General features: G+C 44.8%; 1 protein-coding gene and 1 pseudogene across 3 annotated transcripts in view; one reads left to right on the forward strand and one right to left on the reverse strand.

Moving 5' to 3' along the window:
* The window catches only part of SORBS1 (sorbin and SH3 domain containing 1), a 211,881-nt gene that overhangs the window by 155,941 nt on the left and 35,131 nt on the right, over positions 1 to 20,809 (reverse strand). The window contains exon 1 of one of the 2 annotated variants that reach the window (XM_082223036.1): positions 3,138 to 3,314. The exons of the other annotated variant lie outside the window; for it this stretch is intronic. The gene's annotated coding sequence lies outside the window, so the exon portion shown is untranslated. Of the gene's footprint in view, positions 1 to 3,137; positions 3,315 to 20,809 lie in introns of those variants that run through there. 2 annotated transcript variants of the gene reach the window in all.
* On the forward strand, positions 5,362 to 6,566 carry LOC309532700 (ribosome biogenesis protein NSA2 homolog; annotated as a pseudogene). Its single transcript, XR_014224717.1, has 2 exons — positions 5,362 to 5,584; positions 5,802 to 6,566. The product of XR_014224717.1 is annotated as a ribosome biogenesis protein NSA2 homolog (transcript).

Raw genomic sequence — 20,809 nt, forward strand, 5'->3', positions numbered from 1 at the left:
TGCTTCCTTTTGGTCTTCGCTCAGTCTTCCAATATTCAGTTTCATTGCATGTCCTTGACTTCTAGCACTGAGGAGAAAATTTTACGAACTTCCATCACTTCACCTCTTTTTTGCCTTTTCTCTTAAACTAAAAAGAACCAAATTTCTAACTTTTCCCCAGAAGGAAGCAGTTTCATCCCCTTTATAATTTTGCCTGCTTTTCCCCCTGAACCTTCCCCAAATATATCCTTTTTGAGGTGATGCAACCAGACCTGTGAAACAGTAGGTGTGGTTGTGCCGTTTATTTGTATAATGGTGCTTCGATACTGGAAGTTTTGTTTTCTGCTTGGGAACTTGAAGAACTTGCTTCCAGTCAGATCAGGCCATTCTGGGCTAGACCTTAGGAGAAAGAAACTTTGTATTCACTAAGGGCAACTCATGCGAGAGTCAGCAATGCGGTGCAGAAATAGCCAAAATGTTGTTTTTCCTCAGATGCAGTAGCACATTGCCTTATTTGCTGCAAGTATAGGACACGCCTCACTCAATATGCCTGCCTACATTTACTTGCGAGTTAACAGTGTTTTTCCGGATGGAATAGGACCATATTTTCAGGACTCCCGTCGAAGCAGATGCAACAAGACCTTTGAAACCCTCGAACTAAAATCCCTTTCGACCAACTTACCCTCAAGGCTAAACCAGATACAATTTCAAATGTGTGTGCATTAAATGCAAATAACAGCTGGTGGAAAGGCTTAGCGCTACTGGGGTCATAGCAAGTGGGAAGGGTGTGAACCATGGGTAGGCAATTTAAGGCCCGGGGGCCGGATCTAACCCAATCACCTTTTAAATCTGGCCCAAGTGTTGTTACATGAGTAGAATGTGTCCTTTTATTTAAAATGCACCTCTGGATTATTTGTGGGGCCTGCCTGGTGTTTTTACATGAGTAGAACATGTGCTTTTATTTAAAATGCATCTCTGGGTTATTTGTGGGGCCTAGGAATTTGTTCATTCGCCCTCAAAATATAGTCCAGCCCCCCACAAGGTCTGAGGGACAGTGGACCGGCCCCCTGTTGAAAAAGTCTGCTGACCCCTGGTGTAAACCCTGTCCTTACCTACTACAGAAGATTGTTCCTTGAAAGCTGCTTTTTCAGCAAGAGGAAATCTCCCTTTGGCACCAACTACGGAAATGTATCATTCCCCCGCCACTGGTTGCCGTTTACATTTTAAAAGGAATATCCACATTACAGTGGTACCTCAGCTTAAGAACAGTCCTGTTTAAGAACGAGTCGGTTTATGAACTCCGCAAAACCGGAACTAGTGTCTTGGTTTAAGAACTTTACCTCAGTCTAAGAATGGAATCCGAACAGTGGACGGGCACCGGCGCCGGGAGGCCTCATTAGGGAAAGCGTGCCTCGGTTTAAGAACAGTTGCAGTTTAAGAACGGACCTCTGGAACGGATTAAGTTCATAAACTGAGGTACCACTGTAAATGCAAAGCCATGTTCAACATTATGTCTGGTTTGGCCCTTAATTTAGATCAGTGTTGAAGAGAACAGAAGCGTGCTTGGCACTCTGAATATTATACCATATTTTTCGCTCTATAAGACTCACCAGACCACAAGACGCACCTAGTTTTTGGAGGAGGAAAACAAGAAAAAAAATATTCTGAATCTCAGAAGCCAGAACAGCAAGAGGGATCGCTGCGCAGTGAAAGCAGCGATCCCTCTTGCTGTTCTGGCATCTGGGATAGCTGCGCAGCCTGCATTCGCTCCATAAGATGCACACACATTTCCCCTTACTTTTTAGGAGGGAAAAAGTGAGTCTTATAGAGCAAAAAATACGGTAATCTTGTTCTGAATAGTGGGTCTGAATTAAAACATAATGGTGGCCACAGGGGACCACGAAGGAGCAGCACTACCTTTCTGGTTCCAGTACCAATGCCATCCCTATCCATCTGCTACCTCTTTCCTCCAGCTCTTCAAACAACCACATCAACATGCTTGCTGCCACATTCAGGCATCACCACCAGTCTGGAAATTTTGCAGAGTTGGGGACCGACACATTACACTTCAAGCAATGGATTTGTGTGTGGGAAGGGTGATAATTTTAAAATAGCTGTAAACTAAACTGAACATATGGCACTTCCCTGCATTGCTTCATCATTCTCATATGCAATGACTTTTATGTAAAGTGGTGGGGGGGGGGTTGGTGGGGGGGAAATCAAAAGGGTTTCAAACCAGACGCCTACACATTTTTTTCCCTGCTGCAAATGACGCACGCTGCAGTTTGGTTGAAAGAGTGGAACATAATCCTACAGAAATTGACTTTTTGAGAAAAGTATCAATCAGGAATGTTTTCCAAATTAGTAAAACACAGAATATCAAAGTTGTCCCTTTTCAAAATCCCTCTTTCATCAATATACACATCAACCGCAAGACAACAACAACAAAAGGAGAATAACTGAGCTGCTTCTCAATATTCTCTAGGGAGTATTTTGCTATTTGCTGAATTTAGCTAATGTACTCTAGAACTATCATGAAAGAGAATCGCTGCTTCCACAGTTTTCTCAGTTTTGCTCCGACATGGTAAACACACAAAGGAATAAAATATCTACTAACTGGCTATGAAGTTTGACGAAATTACAGAAGATATGTGCAGCCTGATCTATGTGTGCTCCCTCAGAAGTATCCCATATGTTCAGCTGCTCTTACTCATGGGAAAGTATACTGAGGGTTGCATCACCAGTAGCTTTCCCTACAAGCAACCAAACCTGATTTGGCACTGAGCAAATAATGCACATAAAACCGTTAACTGCACAAAGAAACCTGAGCCCCAGATTAACATCTGCAATCTTGGCTACTCTGTGGGCTTTAACAGATTTGCATCCACATTTCATTATTACAACACAAAGAAAGAAAACTGCTGATGATCTACCCTTTAGCCCTGTTTACCTTCTGCCAGTAAAACTTGTTAAATGCACTAGAAAGACTCCACAGAAGGTAGTAGGGATTTAAGAGTTAACTTTGCCGGAAAGATTATATGCAACAGTTCCAACTGAATCTGTCTTCAAATGCGGAGGAAATCCCATTTTCACTGAAGAACTTTTTTTTTTTTTAAAAAAAAGACTAATTCAAACCTTGGGAAGTTTTAAATACTCACTTGGCAAGGTCAACGGCACATTGAAATTAAGAGTCCACAGAAAGTTGGAGGGGAAAGCCCCAACATTGCTGGTAATCCGGAATGCAACTGACGGAGAGCGCAGTGTTTTCCTTTTTTTGGAAGTGCGCAGTCAAAGGCATTTGCATAATGCAAGCAAAGAACATGAAATGCAAGCAAAGCCCTCTACTAGCTGCAGGAGGGGGGTGCCATTAGGGGGAAATCCTTCCCCCATGGCTGAAGTTCAGCCTCCTCATTAAAATACAGAGTGGAAACAGCTGCTGCGAAAAGGAAGGGAATAGTCCAAGCAGCTTCTTCTGGAGATCTTGGCACACAGGCCGGTTTCCCAGTAGTCAGAAAGTACACTGGCTTCAAAAAGTTCTGCTTCCTCATTGCAAGCATGACTTTTCTTTAGGATCCGAGTCTGGCAACTGTGTACCCCGACCCGCATTTCATGTGCGACCTCACAGCCTGGAGACTTTATAAAACTATATTATTGTGGAGGTTGGCGGGGACAGGAATAGCTAAGTCTGCTGTTCCAGCTGGGAGGGAGAGTTATGCCTTCAAAGACAGGATGAGAACCATACAGCGTTCTTCCTTCCTGTCCACACAATCGAAAAGGCTTTGCAGAGATTGGGGGGGTGTTTTTTGGAGAGGGGGAGCTCTCTGGTCACAGCGGTGGTTACCTTGCTGGGAACACACACAGCGAATGGAGCACCTGCTTTAAAATAAACATTCCTTCTGTTACGAAATGACAAAACTGATAACACTGTCGCTGTTCAGAAACAAACAACCCATTTTCTGAAAGCGGGAAGGGGGTGTCACCACTTGCTGAGCCAAAGTTCTGTGTTAAAAGAATTGGGGGGGGGCAGGCAAGCTAATTGAGGATGCAGCACAAAAAGGGGGAAACTTTTCCAGTTCAGGGGCCACCGTGCGTTCCAGGCAACCTTCCAAGGGCCGCATGCCAGGAGTGGGCGGGGCCAGTCTCAAAAGTGGGTGGGGCTACAAGCGTAAAGCTTACCTTTGTACAGCAAGCTATTTTCAGCACACCAATCTTAAGGTAAAGGGGTAAAGGGACCCCTGACCATTAGGTCAGGGGTCCCCGACTCTTGGGGTTGTGGCGCTCATCTCGCTTTATTGGCCGAGGGAGCCGGCGTACAGCTTCTGAGTCATGTGGCCAGCATGACTAAGCCGCTTCTGGCGAACCAGAGCAGCGCACGGAAACACCGTTTACCTTCCCGCTGGAGTGGTACTATTTATCTACTTGCACTTTGACGTGCTTTCAAACTGCTAGGTTGGCAGGAGCAGGGACCGAGCAACGGAAGCTCACCCTGTCGCGGGGATTCGAACCACCGACCTTCTGATTGGCAAGTCCTAGGCTCTGTGGTTTAACCCACAGCACCACCTGCGTCCCTTCTTAGGGAATCTTGGGGAAGTTTTAATGTTTGATGTTCTATCGCTTTATTAATTAATTAATTATTATTATTATTATTATTATTATTATTATTATTATCCTGCATCCAGGCAGGCAAGAGGAATTATCAGGGTTCAAGGAAACAGTCCAGACAGGCATAAACACCTACAGAGGTGTTTATGTGGGTGGAACAGGGCCAGCGAGCGGGGGTAGCCTGGGGGTAGCCAAGGGCCAAACAACGAGGTCTGGGGGCCATGTGTGCCCCCCCCCCAGATCTGAGGTTCCCCTCCCATGTAGTCGCTGCACACTGATCAATTGTGAAGCTGAGGTTATATTAACTGGGAGGAAATCCTTTGTGAACAAAATCAAAGTTATTCTACGTGAGGGAATCATCCAAGCCTCAACATGGTTATGAATTTACTTGGGTGGCTGTTTCAGGCACACACACACATGCACACACACACACACACAAAGACACCGTGTTATTTAGAAGTCACGATTTTAACACAGCTCGAAAATTATGCGACAAAGCAGAGGGAGCGCTTCCGTATGCAACGTCATTCGGCTCAGCTTGCGATACGGGCAAACGCTTGCAGGCACACACACTTATGGCGTGTGGGTGGGTGTTTCTGACGCTGGCCCAGGCCCGCAGCGCTGCTGTCAGAATTGCATAGGGCAAACATGAGAGGCAGGTGGCACATGAATGCACGGAACGGGAAACTGGCAAATCCAGTCCTCTTCGTACTTCTTATCGGCTGCTCGGCGAAGGCCGACGATCAGGATTGCAAAGCGCTTTTAAAACGAGCAAAACGATTCCGAGGCACCGCGGCACCATGCCACAAAATGAGTACATAGAGTTACATCGGAAGCGATATGGTTATCGTTTGGATTACCATGAGAGGAAGAGGAAGAGGAAGAAAGAGGGCCGTGAGGATCATGAACGCTCAAAAAAGCTAAGAAAATGATTGGACTGAAAGCTAAACTTTATCATAAACAGCGCCATGCAGAGAAGATACAGATGAAAAAGACTACAGTGGTACCTCGGGTTACATACGCTTCAGGTTACAGACTCCGCTAACCCAGAAATATTACCGCAGGTTAAGAACTTTGCTTCAGGATGAGAACAGAAATTGTGCGGCGGCAGCGGGAGGCCCCATTAGCTAAAGTGGTGCTTCAGGTTAAGAAGAGTTTCAGGTTAAGTACGGACCGCTGGAACGAATTAAGTACTTAACCCGAGGTACCACTGTATTAAGATGCATGAAAAGAGAAATACCAAGCAGAAAAATGATGACAAGACCCCAGAAGGAGCTGTGCCAGCATATCTGCTGGACAGAGAGGGTTAGTCTAAAGTTCTCTCCAACATGATTAAACAGAAGCGATATGAGAAAGCTGGGAAATAGGAGGTTCCTGTACCCAAGGTTTGTGCTCAGGGAGAAACAGAAGTGCTCAAGGTGATCCGTACAGGAAAGAGAAAGAAGGAGGCTTGGAAGAGAATGGTTACTAAAGTGTGTTTTGTTGGGGGTGGCTGTACCCAAAAGCCACCTAAATATGAACGTTTCATTCGGTCAATGGGTTTACGATTCAAGAAGGCCCATGTAACACATCCTGAACTTAAAGCCAATTTTTGCCTACCTATTCTTAGTGTAAAAAAGAATCCCTCTTCTCCTCTGTAGACATCTTTGGGGGTAATTACCAAAGGTACCGTCATCGAGGTGAATGTGAGTGAGCTTGGTCTCGTAACACAAGGAGGCAAGGTCGACTGGGGAAAATATGCACAAGTAACCAACAATCCAGGAAATGATGGGTGCATTAACGCAGTTCTGCTTGTCTAAGTGGCATCTTACAGTCTTGGATACACACAGTTAGTTTTCCAAGGAGAGCCATGACTTCCTCAAAACATTTGCAGAAAAAGAACTTGTTGTGTCAAAGCATCAGTATGCGAAGTCAGGAAATGGATTCCAAGAACTGTTTTTCACTGAACCTTACAATCAATTAAAGGAAACCATTGTGGGCCCAAACTAACTATTAAAAAAACAACCCAGCAAAATGTGCCCATGCAACAACAGTGCAGCATCTTCAATTGGAGAAGGTCTAAAGGGCTCAAGCTCGGAAACCTGCGCAGTTATTCCTCCTTTCCAATGTGGGCTCCTGCAGCAGGGAGGGGGTCAAAGGCACATCTGAGTCTTCCTTCTGCTCAGCATCACTGCTCCAGAATGGAAGGGAGAGCTGAATCTTCTTCCCACCTTCACCAGGTTTCTATAACCAGAGAAATCCATGTGGGAGGTAGTTGGCCTCTCATGAGCCACCTACGTTTTCCATGGAACTGGGCTGCATTCATGCCTCTCTGGCGCCCGGTTTGCTGCACACCCCTATCCAGTGTTTGAAATTAGGCGGGTGCCGGGCGCATTCTGGACCTGGTTATCGATCGCTTGAAGATGGCTGGGTGCCAAGATGGAACCTGAAATCTCCACCACCTGGAAGTGCATGCCTGGGGAACACTGAATCAGGAGTGTTTTTGCACACTAATACCACACCCTGTAGAATTCTATCAGGTATATTTTATCTGTACAATCGGAAAGAATTTCGGGAAGCAAACTGCTTTTTCTGTGCAGCCTGAGCAGGAGCAGTCACCATTAAGAAAAAGAGGTTGGGATAGGCCAATAGATATATGTGGATTGTCCCCTGGATCAAGGGACTTTTCTTCTTCAAGTTCTCAAAGCTCTTATCCTTGCTCAAGGTTGTCATCTGAACTTACCAGATGTTTAACTGAGAATCACAGTCACCCCATCATTTGAAAAATAAAGACTTTAGAGTCGTCTTACCCCAAAATGGCAACTAGACATGTCTAGACAACTAGACACTGGCGAAATCCAGAATTGCCCGAGCTCTGCACATGCAGTTTTCTCCTGATTGAAGTGCAGAGTGCTTGAGAACCAGGACATTCGCATGCAAACCAAAATGCTTGTTTACAATGCTATTATACTACCAAATTTACTGTATGCTTGTGAAACATGGACCACTTATAAACACCATCTCCAACTCCTAGAAAGATTCCATCAACGATGTCTCAAAAAAAATGTTACACATCACTTGGGGAGACAGGCGAACTAATATCAGTGTACTGGAAGAAGCAAAGATCACCAGTGTTGAAGCAATGATTCTTCAACATCAACTTCGTTGGACTGGTCATGTTGTGTGGATGCCTGATTATTATCTTCCAAAGCAACTACTCTATTCCAAACTTAAAAATGGAAAGCGTAATGCTGGTGGTCAACAAAAGAGGTTTAAAGACTGTCTCAAGGCAAATCTTTAAAAATGTAGTATAAACACCAACGATTGGGAAACACTAGCCTGAGAGTGCTCCAACTGGAGAACAGCCTTTACCAAAGGTGTCATGGGCTTTGAAGGCACTCGAACTCAGGGCGCAAGTGGGAAACATGCTAAGAGGAAGGCACGCTTGGCAACTCCACACCGTGATCAACTCCCGCTCAGAAACCTATGTCCCCACTGTGGAATGATGTGTGGATCCAGAATTCGCCTCCACAGTCACTTACAGACTCACTGTTAAGACCGTGTTTATGGAAGACAAGTGATCTTCCATACGAGTGATTGCCAAAGAAGACGATCCCAAAATGGCAACTAGACATTCTATTTTGCCAACGGTAACCTTGGTTTAAGGAGCCACTTGGTGGTTAGTTTGTAGATCTGAGTTTCTAACAGTGACCACATCACTGGGCAGTGAGTTTTGGGATCTGGAGGCAGCCTCCAAGTGACCATCTAAAATGAAGGAAACCTGGTCAAGCGCTGGCCCCTTGGAATTTCTCACTTAATCAGAGAAGGGATGTGCACATATCACTTGATCTTGTGGCCCACACCTGTGATAGTAGAATGCAGTCAAAATCTCTACCTAACATACCAGCTGAGACATGCAGTTACCATGATACTGAGGCATCAGGCATAAGCCTGCATTTTATTAATGTTTGATCAGGGCTTGTATATTAAAGAGAGAGCTTAAAGATTTTCAAAAGTTTCATGCCAGGCAGACCAGCTGCTTAAGAAAACACTGGCAATGTTTTCCTCCTAGACAAGGGGGCCCCTTGATTTATAGCAGAAAACAATTCTCAAAGTCGTAAAAGCTGGAATTACAGACTGAGTGAGGACACTGACCCTACATGTTACAGAAGATAAAAAAGGCAGAGATAAACATAATTAATAGTTGGTAAATAGTAAAATAATACCAATGTGCCTCCCAGTAAAATGAGCCAGATCTTCTTTCTAAGGTTAAAAGGCCAAGACCAAATGGAGAAGCATCTAGCTGGCAGAAAGAGAGCATTTTTGGAAGTCTTTTTAAAGCATTTTTGGGAAGTCTTTTAAAAGCTGTTTCTTTCTTAAACTGAGAGAGTTTAAGGGCAATAAATGTTGGGAAGATCTAATGGGAAAAGCAACTGGCTGAAAGGGGGGGGGTGTAAACTGAAGAGGCTTCTTTTAAAGCGGTTTTTTACTGTGTTCCTTTTTACTGAGTTCCTTTTCTACTTTACAAAGGCCTTATTCCTTTTAAGAGGCTACCTGTGTTGTGTATTAAGTGTATTGGCATAGATGTAATTATGCAAAGGATTTAAGAAATGCTAGATTTCATATAGTTGTAAGAGTTGTATTTTGAAATTAAGTCAGCCACCAGTCTAGCCCCCCTGCCAGACAAGAGACGCCATCCAAGCAGTCCTGATATATTAGTTGTCAGACATTTGTTTAGAAACCTTCAAATGAAGGAGATCTTTCAATGTTTATGTGAAACTCAAGATCCTTGACATATGTTTAAGATAAAAATTTAAGATTAACCATTTGTTTTAGAAGGCAATAGGGCAAGGAGGGCAAGAGGTGAGCTGGTAATTAAGATTCCTTGTTGAGACACATGTAAGATATATTACTACTTATTTGTCATTTATAGATGTAACAATATATAGCTCTTTGTGTTCCATATAAGGACAGGAGGATATGGGTGTATCTTTTAGGATTGGTTCTAGCAATCAGCCAATAGGAAATCCAACCAGGCTGATTGGACAGAGGCAGCCAAAGGAGGAGCAAAGGGGGCTGGATTAAGGGAATATAAGTGCTGGCCATAATGGCAGGAGGCTAGGCCAGAGCTTGGTAACCATATACCACTGTGCCTCTCATTTATTTGTCTGACAAATAAATTATTATTTTAATTTCTCTATTGCTGCGTTGAATATTTCATTCCAGCTAAGCGTTAACCACAAGCAGGGTGCTACAATACTAAGGAGATTTCCCGCAATTGCCTGACCTCAGCGTAGAGAATCCTGCTGCACTTTGAAGGGTGGCGAGATCTTTGCTAATACAGTGGTACCTTGGGTTACATATGCTTCAGGTTACATACGCTTCAGGTTACAGACTCTGCTAACCCAGAAATATTACCTCAGGTTAAGAACTTTGCTTCAGGATGAGAAGAGAAATTATGCTCCGACGGCACGGCAGCAGCGGCAGGCCCCATTAGCTAAAGTGGTGCTTCAGGTTAAGAACAGTTTCAGGTTAAGAACGGACCTCCAGAACGGATTAAGTACTTAACCTGAGGTACCACTGTAATACAGATCAGTAGGATGTCTTGCAGAGATTATCCTGCTGGATGCAAGACGGACGGGGTTTCCCTTGTGCAATGGGCTTTGCCTAGGGCCACGCTATTCAAAAACCAGCATCGGTTTCCCATGATATGACGACTGAGATTCCATAGTCCTTAGCACTCACATTTGGCACAAGCTGCAGTTGGACATGACTCATAAAGTGTTCAAGAGACGTGCTCAGGATATGCAATCCCAGGAATGCAAAAGCAGGAAAGACTTGCTCACAAGTCTATTGGCATCGTATTTCACGCTGTCAAACAGGAACCGGGAAATTTGTTTGCATGCCCTGAAACATTTTATAAATAAAACAGTGATGTTCCAAGTGCAAAACAAGTGTCCATATTTTCACACCAAAGGTAACTGCCTGATCCTAACAGAAGGCTTTGCTACGTGTCGCCTGCATAGCACAATCCTGGATTTTGTGTTTTTGCACGACATCAGTTCCACCAGTAAGAAGGCAATTGTTCTGCAAAGGCAATTGAATTGCTCTCTGTCCGTTCTCGTTATTAACAAGGAAATTTGCAGGTTATTGCTATGCTGCTATAGTTGACCACACGTCCAGGGCAATTGGAGGCTTCTGCAAATTGCAGCTCTATTGTCTCAGCTCTGCTGACACTGGAATCTGAACAAACACTGCCTGGCATGCTTTTACCCAAGTAAAGTTTGTTTCAGCAACTTTCCTTTTTCAACACTACAAAAGGCACACCCCTCACCCCATCTCCAAACTTGATGTTTGTTGAATTTGTTTATTTATTACATTTCTAATCCCTCTTTTCTCCCCAGCAGTTCACGCTGGTTCTCCTCCCCATTTTATACGCACAACAACCCTCTGAAGTAGGTTAAATTGAGAGGCAGTGACTGGCAGAAAGTAGTGAGCTGCACAGCTGGGTGGGGATTTGAATTCTGGCTCCCAGATCACACTCCAATGCTCTAACCATTAAACCATACCATCCCTGCTCCTTTCCCAACCCCACCTTGAACTGATTTTGCAGAATTGCATACATTCAGCCACAGGAGTCTGCTGAAGGGGAAATAAGGTATAAAATATTTAGGCACAATCATTCAGTTTTTGAGAAATAATTAGACGTTATATATAGGGTGGTCCAGTGCCAGCCCTCGGGGCCTTTTTGGGGAGCCCTCAGCAACATTTGAGCTGGATTGTCCATGACAGACTCCCAAAACCACAGTTGCGACAGACAGTCCCGTCATTCAAGAATAGCCCAGCTATGTTTCACAGAATCTGTGTGTCTGTGTGGTTTTATTTACTTATTTATTATTAATGTTGCAATACATATATGAGAGGGACGCGGGTGGCGCTGTGGGTTAAACCACAGAGCCTAGGACTTGCCAATCAGAAAGTCGGCGGTTCAAATCCCCGTGATGGGGTGAGCTCCCGTTGCTCGGTCCCTGCTCCTGCCAACCTAGCAGTTCAAAAGCATGTCAAAGTGCAAGTAGATAAATAGGTACTGCTCTGGTGGGAAGGTAAACGGCGTTTCCGTGCGCTGCTCTGGTTCGCCAGAAGTGGCTTAGTCATGCTGGTCACATGACCCGGAAGTTGTACACCGGCTCCCTCGGCCAATAAAGCGAGATGAGCACCACAACCCCAGAGTCAGCCACCACTGAACCTAATGGTCAGGGGTCCCTTTACCTTTTTACATATATGAGATTTTTACATATTGATACGTATACATTATATCCGTAAATTCACATTTCATTAGGTACCAACATTTAGCCGTTTCTTATTTCTTGCCCTGTGTCTTCCCTCCACCAGTGCGTGACTTCCTTGTTATTATTTTGTAACTTTATTATTGAGATTGTAATTTTGTATCTTAATAATTAAACATTCAATCTTATATATCTGCTTGGCTTAACTTAACTTTGTGAAATCAGTCTAGACATATCAATACATTCTTGTTGGAGCATCTTTTGGTCATGTATTCTTCTACACATCTCCATTCCTGTTTGAGATTTTGATTAGATTTCATTCTAATTGTTGCCGTCGTTTTTGCTAATTCAATCATTTCAAAAAATCTATATTGCAAATCTTTCAATATTGGTACTTCTTCTGATTCCCACAGAATCATAGAGTTGGAAAGGGACCTCAAGGGTCATTTTGTCCAACCCCCAGCAGTGCAGGAATCTCAACTAAAGCATCCATGACAGGTGGCCATCCAACCTCTGCTTAAAAACCTCCAAGGAACCAGGAGTCCACAATCTCCCAGGGGAGGCAATTCCACTGCTGAAAGCCTCTAAACTGTCAGAAAGTTCTTCCCGGTGTTTAGTGGGAATCTCCTTTCTTGTAACTTGGAAGCCCATTGCATGTACAGTGGTACCTCGGGTTAAGAACTTAATTCATTCTGGAGGTCTGTTCTTCACCTGAAACTGTTCTTAACCTGAAGCACCACTTTAGCTAAAGGGGCCTCCAGCTGCCGCCGCGCCGCCAGAGCACGATTTCTGTTCTCATCCTGAAGCAAAGTTCTTAACCCGAGGTACTATTTCTGGGTTAGCGGAGTCTGAAGTGTCTGTAACCTGAAGCGTTTGTAACCCGAGGTACCACTGCATGGTCGAGAAACCAAGAAAGAACTGGTTGCAAAGGTGATTGGGGTCTCCAAAGGCAGCAAACCAAACAGACTGAGCGCCAAGTCCAAGACCAATTCCACACCCATAGGTGCAGCCCAAGCCGGGGAAACCCAGTCTACAGCCCCCACTAATTCTGATGGCAGAAATGCTCAGCAAGACCTCCCAAGCCGTTTAGGCCTCTTCAGGATAATGGTACGAGAGGGAGCAAGGTCACTTGCTGGTCATTAAGAAGGCAAGTATCTGAGTTGACCTCTGGCTAACCCAGAGTCCAAGAGTGTCAACTGCATCTGTGAGCATTAGCCACTGTGGGAGGTCCAGCTAGGCAACTCCTCTGTTCCTAGTGTGAAGAAAGCACACCAATTAGCAGGATTTTAAATGCTCTCTCTTTTCAGCAGGATCTAAGGCTTAGCCCTATTAATTCTTTCCAGGGGTGTGCCACTGAGGCAGCCAGAAGGAGATCCCATGTTTCACAGACCCGCACATTTAAACAGATCCTTGCTACATTCATCAGAGTCTGGGAGGCGGTCAAGGCAGGGGTGGGCCAGATCCCATTCCAAGCAGAAAGCCAGGAGTCCAAGTATAAAAACCTACTACCCTAGGACTCAAGTAAAGTCCTCTCTACTCAGTCAGCCCATATAGCTAATACCGTATTTGTCGCTCTATAAGACGCACCAGACCACAAGACGCACCTAGTTTTTGGAGGAGGAAAACAAGAAAAAAATATTCTGAATCTCAGAAGCCAGAACAGCAAGAGTTCATGATGGCTGGGAGTTTGTTAAGACGGAGATAGTAAAAGCACAACGTCAGGCAATACCAATGAGACGAAAACATGGAAGGTGCCTAAAGAAACCAGGGTGGCTATCTAAAGAACTTTTAACTGAATTAAGATTTAAAAAGGATGTGTACAAAAAATGGAAAAGGGGGGAAACCACCAAAGAGGAATTCAAACAAATAGCCAGCACGTGTAGACACAAAGTCAGAAAAGCTAAAGCACAGAATGAACTCAGGCTTGCTAGAGAGGTTAAAAGCAACAAAAAAGGCTTTTATGGGTATGTTCGTAGCAAAAGGAAGAACAAAGAAACAGTGGGGTCACTCAGAGGAGAAGATGGTGAAATGCAAACAGGGGACACAGAAAGGGCTGAACTCCTCAATGCCTTCTTTGCCTCAGTCTTCTCCGATAAAGAAGACAATGCCCGACCTGAAGAATTTGAAGCAAATGATTCAGCAAAGGAAACACAGCCCAGAATAACTAAGGAGATAGTACAAGAATATTTGGCTAGATTAGATGTATTCAAGTCTCCAGGGCCAGATGAACTGCATCCAAGAGTATTAAAAGAACTGGCAGATGTGATCTCAGAACCACTGGCAGTCATCTTTGAGAATTCCTGGAGAACAGGCGAAGTCCCGGCAGACTGGAGGAGGGCAAATGTTGTTCCTATTTTCAAAAAGGGGAAAAGAGAGGACCCAAATAATTACCGCCCAGTCAGTCTGACATCAATAGCAGGGAAGATTCTGGAGCAGATCATTAAGCAAACAGTCTGTGAGCACCTAGAAAGGAATGCTGTGATCACCAATAGTCAGCATGGATTTCTGAAAAATAAGTCATGTCAGACTAACCTGATCTCGTTTTTTGACAGAATTACAAGCCTGGTAGATGAAGGGAACGCAGTGGATGTAGCCTACCTTGATTTCAGCAAAGCATTTGACAAGGTGCCCCATGATATTCTTGTAAAGAAGCTGGTAAAATGCGGTCTTGACTATGCTACCACTCAGTGGATTTGTAACTGGCTGACTGACCGAACCCAAAGGGTGCTCATCAATGGTTCCTCTTCATCCTGGAGAAGAGTGACTAGTGGGGTGCCACAGGGTTCTGTCTTGGGCCCGGTCTTATTCAACATCTTTATCAACGACTTGGATGATGGACTCAAGGGCATCCTGATCAAATTTGCAGATGACACCAAACTGGGAGGGGTGGCTAACACCCCAGAGGACAGGATCACACTTCAAAACGACCTTGACAGATTAGAGAACTGGGCAAAAACAAACAAGATGAATTTTAACAGGGAGAAATGTAAAGTATTGCACTTGGGCAAAAAAAATGAGAGGCACAAATACAAGATGGGTGACACCTGGCTTGAGAGCAGTACATGTGAAAAGGATCTAGGAGTCTTGGTTGACCACAAACTTGACATGAGCCAACAGTGTGACGCGGCAGCTAAAAAAGCCAATGCAATTCTGGGCTGCATCAATAGGAGTATAGCATCTAGATCAAGGGAAGTAATAGTGCCACTGTATTCTGCTCTGGTCAGACCACACCTGGAGTACTGTGTCCAGTTCTGGGCACCACAATTCAAGAAGGACACTGACAAACTGGAACGTGTCCAGAAGAGGGCAACCAAAATGGTCAAAGGCCTGGAAACGATGCCTTATGAGGAACGGCTAAGGGAGCTGGGCATGTTTAGCCTGGAGAAGAGGAGGTTAAGGGGTGATATGATAGCCATGTTCAAATATATAAAAGGATGTCACATAGAGGAGGGAGAAAGGTTGTTTTCTACTGCTCCAGAGAAGCGGACACGGAGCAATGGATCCAAACTACAAGAAAGAAGATTCCACCTAAACATTAGGAAGAACTTCCTGACAGTAAGAGCTGTTTGACAGTGGAATTTGCTGCCAAGGAGTGTGGTGGAGTCTCCTACTTTGGAGGTCTTTAAGCAGAGGCTTGACAACCATATGTCAGGAGTGCTCTGATGGTGTTTCCTGCTTGGCAGGGGGTTGGACTCGATGGCCCTTGTGGTCTCTTCCAACTCTATGATTCTATGATTCTATGATTCTAAGAGGGATCGCTGCGCAGTGAAAGCAGTGAAAGCAGCCATCCCTCTTGCTGTTCTGGCTTCTGCGATAGCTGCGCAGCCTGCATTTGCTCCATAAGATGCACACACATTTCCCCTTACTTTTTAGGAGGGAAAAAGTGAGTCTTATAGAGCAAAAAAAAGGTAGATACTATTTGCTTTTGGGACAACAGCATTTCAGCATTTCAGCAGCAATCAACTGTAATTTGTGCCACAAAGAGAAAGGAGGCAGGGTTTCCCGCAACATCCACTTTGGTAATAAAAGTCAGGATTGTAGCATCTGCCCAGTGCCTGAAGACGTGAGCTCTAAAATAACAGAGGCAAGCTCGTCTGGACAGGATTTTAAGAGCAGGTTAAGGTGCCAAATAAGGAACACGGGTGGCGCTGTGGGTTAAACCACAGAGCCTAGGACTTGCCGATCAGAAGGTTGGCGGTTCGAATCCTTGCGACGGGGTGAGCTCCCGTTGTTCAGTCCCAGCTCCTGCCAACCTAGCAGTTCGAAAGCACATCAAAATGCAAGTAGATAAATAGGTACCGCTCGAGTGGGAAGGTAAACGGTGTTTCCATGTGCTGCTCTGGTTCGCCAGAAGCAGCTTAGTCATGCTGGCCACATGACCTGTATGCCGGCTCCCTCGGCCAATAAAGCGAGATGAGCTCCGCAACCCCAGAGTCGGCCACGACTGGACCTAATGGTCAGGGGTCCCTTTACCTTTAAGGTGCCAAATAATAAAGTGCACTCAGACTAAATCGGTGCCCCTCAATCTAGCGCTCAAAAAACGCAGATGAGCAGCGAAGCCTTTCGATGAATTTTGCCACAACCACAACACTGGGCAAGGAAGGCACTCAGGCCAGGAAAGGCTGCAGTTGCAAAAGGGCGAGGAGATGCTCCACTCCGGGGGTTGCCAACGTGGCACCCTCCAGCTGCTGTTTTGGGACTGCAATTCCTACCAGGCCCCAGTTGTGCTGCAATAACAGCTGTTGGCCACCCTTGTTTGCATCTGCTCCTGAACAAACAGGAAGCTGAGGCAGAAGGGGGAGAATGGCAAAGGGCTGGGCGATATAGCAATATATCGTCCAAAACCGGTATGAAATCCATATAGCGATATCCGTTTCAAAGTTTTTGACCTGGCAATATTTCGCGAATCATGATGCGTGTTAGGGCTAGGCTGTTTCAAGTCCATATCATATTGGTTTCATATGTTTTTGATCTGGCAATACACTGTGAATCATGACATGTGTGTGCTATGCAAAAGTCACCATGTGAGGGGAAACCATGAAGCCAGTCAATGCCTCTACGTAGCTCCATCCTTATTTCAGAAATTGTGATACAGTGGTGCCTTGCAAGACGAAAAGAATCCATTCTGTGATTCTCTTCGTCTAGCAGTTTTTTCGTCTTGCGAAGCAAGCCCATTGACGGATTAGCGGATTAGCGCTATTAGCGGCTTTTAGCGTCTTATCTGCTGATCGGATCAGCTGATAAGCAGCTTAGCGGCTTAGAAAAAAAGGGGGGGAACCCAGCAGGAACTCGCAAGACATTGTCGTCTTTCGAAGCAAGCCCATAGGAGATTCGTTTTGCGAAGCACCTCCAAAACGGAAAACTCTTTCGTCTAGCGAGTTTTCCGTCTTGCGAGGCATTCGTCTTGCGGGGCACCACTGTATATCAGTATATTGCGATGTTTAGCTGGTGATATATTGTGATGTTGAAAACCAGGTATCACCCAACCCCAGAGCTAGCATTTTTTCCAGTTTTCGTATCTCTTTTCAGTAGAATGATGTGGTGCTCAAGCTTGCTAACAAACCTAGAAAAAGTGTGTGTGTGTATAACAACTATTAACAAGAATAATTAGTTTATTTCAGGGTGGGTGGGTGTGTTTTTTACCATAGTTCATAGGTAGGCAAACTAAGGCCCGGGGGCCAGATGCGGCCCAATCACCTTCTCAATCTGGCCCACGGACGGTCCGGGAATCAGCGTGTTTTTACATGAGTAGAATGTGTCCTTTTATTTAAAATGCATCTCTGGGTTATTTGTGAGGCCTGCCTGGTGTTTTCACATGAGTAGAATGTGAGCTTTTATTTAAAATGCATCTCTGGGTTATTTGTGGGGCATAGGAATTTGTTCACCCCCCCAAAAAAAAAATATAGTCCAGCCCACCACATGGTCTGAGGGACGGTGGACCGACCCCCTGCTGAAAAAGTTTGCTGACCCCTGCCATAGGTACTGATTACAAACTACCCATTTCCCCCTCATCATCCAACGAAGACATTACAGTGAAGTCAATATTTCCACTTGGCACAAAACACCAGAAGTTTTGAATCACTGGGGCATGGGGAACTCCTGGGAGGAACCCAAATTCCATTACTGAAAGTAGCAGCTATTTTAATTAAGGGCGCCCCTTTGCCCCAGAAATAAATCAGGCTGATTCGAGTGTTCCAACAGAACGCTCTGCAAACTACAAGAGCTCCCGTCCTTTGCAGATGGAAATTGAGGAGGCCGTCTTGTTTCAGAAAGGGGTGTTTGAATTTCAAACTCTCATTCTCCAGCACTCACCCCCACCCCCCATTTCCATGAGCCAGGCAACTGGCGGACATATTATACTTTGTGGATTAACCATTTACTGGAGGTAAACTTATATTGCAATATGACAGCCTGATATTAAACACAGATCCCTAATACACTGCACACAATTTCCACAGCTGTCTATAACCCAGATGTTTTTAATATTTTTGCCCTAGAGCGGTTCTCGTTTTAAATTGGATTGGAAACTGCAGGGGAACATGGGATTCATGTCCACCGAGTTCCTTAGAAAGAACTAAGATGAGGGAATTTCAGCAATTTTTCAGCTCTTGAGACAGCAACAACATTTGGGGAGGCTTTGAAGTGACGCCATTAGACAAGGAACATCGAGAGACAGTCTTATCTAATGTTAATTCAGGTTATCAGAAGAATGTTGTTTCAACTGCCTTGCCAAGGCACAATGGTTATTTACAGAGCTTAATTATATTCAGCCAAAAACATATGCTTCCTACAGATATCTCAGAAGATCACTGACCATTGCATTCCTAAGGCCTGAGCGATGCTCGCAGGGAAATAAAACTGATTCTGACTACCAGCTAACTAGGCATACGTAGGCAGCTACTAAGCTTGACATATTGCTGGGAGTTGGGTAGGAAAAACCTGCTTTGATACATAGATCTGAGCTCATGTCTTCTTCACTGGTTCCATGTGCTATGTCATGCAAATAGGACGGAGGCAGGAGACTTGGAAACGCTGGCCGTAAATGGAAAAAGGCAGTTGAAGTAAGTATGATTGAATGGGTTTCAAATGGAGCAAGGAGGGTTGTTGTTGTTTAGTCGTTTAGTCGTGTCCGACTCTTTGTGACCCCATGGACCAGAGCATGCCAGGCACTCCTGTCTTCCACTGCCTCCCGCAGTTTGATCAAACTCATGCTGGTAGCTTCGAGAACACTGTCCAATCATCTCGTCCTCTGTCGTCCCCTTCTCCTTGTGCCCTCTATCTTTCCCAACATTAGGGTCTTTTCCAGGCAGTCTTCTCTTCTCATGAGGTGGCCAAAGTATTGGAGCCTCAGCTTCAGGATCTGTCCTTCCAGTGAGCACTCAGGGCTGATTTTCCTTCAGAATGGATAGGTTTGATCATCTTGTAGTCCATGGGACTCTCAAGAGTCTCCTCCAGCACCAGAATTCAAAAGCATCAATTCTTCGGCGATCAGCCTTCTTTATGGTCCAGCTCTCACTTTCATACATCACTACTGGGAAAACCATGGCTTTAACTATACGGACCTTTGTTGGCAAGGTGATGTCTCTGCTTTTTAAGATGCTGTCTAGGTTTGTCATTGAGGGTTGAATTAATGCAAATGTTATGGCAAAACATAAGCAGGCAGCTACGTAAGTCGCCTGTACTAAAACAATTCCAGGTACAGAATTGTACAGTTCTAACTAGGTAGCCAGAATGTGGGGAAAGGGAGGGTTATTTCTTTATTAGGAGATGTGCCGTTCATTTAGATTACAGGGGGAAATTCAACAGGTGATGCTAAAGGCACTAAGCCAAGAGAGACAAAGCAAACTTGTTAACCCATTCTTAGAAAGTCACCTCAAGTTCTTCTGAAGGGTCTTGCAGAAAAGCGAATTTAGGGTTTGGATTCAGTCTTTCTGGCGATTGGGCCGGATCCGGCCCCCGGGCCTTAGTTTGCCTACCCATGAGAGTGGGGCGTGGCAATTCAATCAAAACCCAGCACTTTGGGAGGGTTTGCCATCCTACCCTTTTCCTGCTATATTAGGGTTAAAAAAAAAGGTAAGTCCAGTCAAAGGGACTATTCACATAAGTTTTTAATGTGTGACATTTTAATGTATTTTTAATCTTTGTTGGAAGCTGCCCAGAGTGGCTGGGAAAACCCAGCCAGATGGGCGGAGTACAAATAAATAATAATAATAATAATAAGGCTGAGAGAGCTGGCTTTGTCCACAGACAGCTTTCCGGGTCATGTGGCCAGCAGGACTAAGCAGCTTCTGGTGCAACAGAACACATTGACAGAAGCCAAAGTGCACGGAAACGCTGTTTTCCTTCCTGCCGCAGCGGTACCTATTTATCTACTTGCACTGGTGTGCTTTCAAACTGCTAGGTTGGCAGGAGCTGGGGAAAAGCAACAGGAGTTCACCCTGTTGTGGAGATTCGAACCGCCAACTTTCTGATCGGCAAGCCCAAGAGGCTCAGTGGTTTAGACCACAGTGCCAGCCGCGTTTACCTGCTATTATAGGGACACTAGAGGCAAATTTTGTTTCACTTTCTTCTTCCTCCTCTTCTTCTTCTTCTTCTTGGGACAAGGCAAACTCCTCCATCTGCTTCTCCCAGAGTTAGTTTTCCCAGATGTGCTCCACATCATGGAGAAAACATGTTGCCCCACTTAACTTTTGCCACATATTTCAAAGGATTGTTGTGATGCCAGAGAAGGCTTTTAATAGCTGTGAAAGAGATAAATTTCTCAGGACCAAAAATAAATCTCCCCACTATGGCTGACACACAGAGAGAAAATGCTTCCTATTATGGTAATCAAGGCCGAATACTCCTCCTGACCACAGTGGACTTTTAATTAGCAAGCTGACAATATTTTCTGTAGCTTCTCTCTTCCTGCAACGTTGATACGTTACCTTCAAAAACGGCATTAAAAATGTTGTTAACATATT

Source organism: Podarcis vaucheri, assembly GCF_965113315.1.
Source record: "Podarcis vaucheri genome assembly, chromosome: 5".
Lineage (NCBI taxonomy): Eukaryota > Metazoa > Chordata > Lepidosauria > Squamata > Lacertidae > Podarcis > Podarcis vaucheri.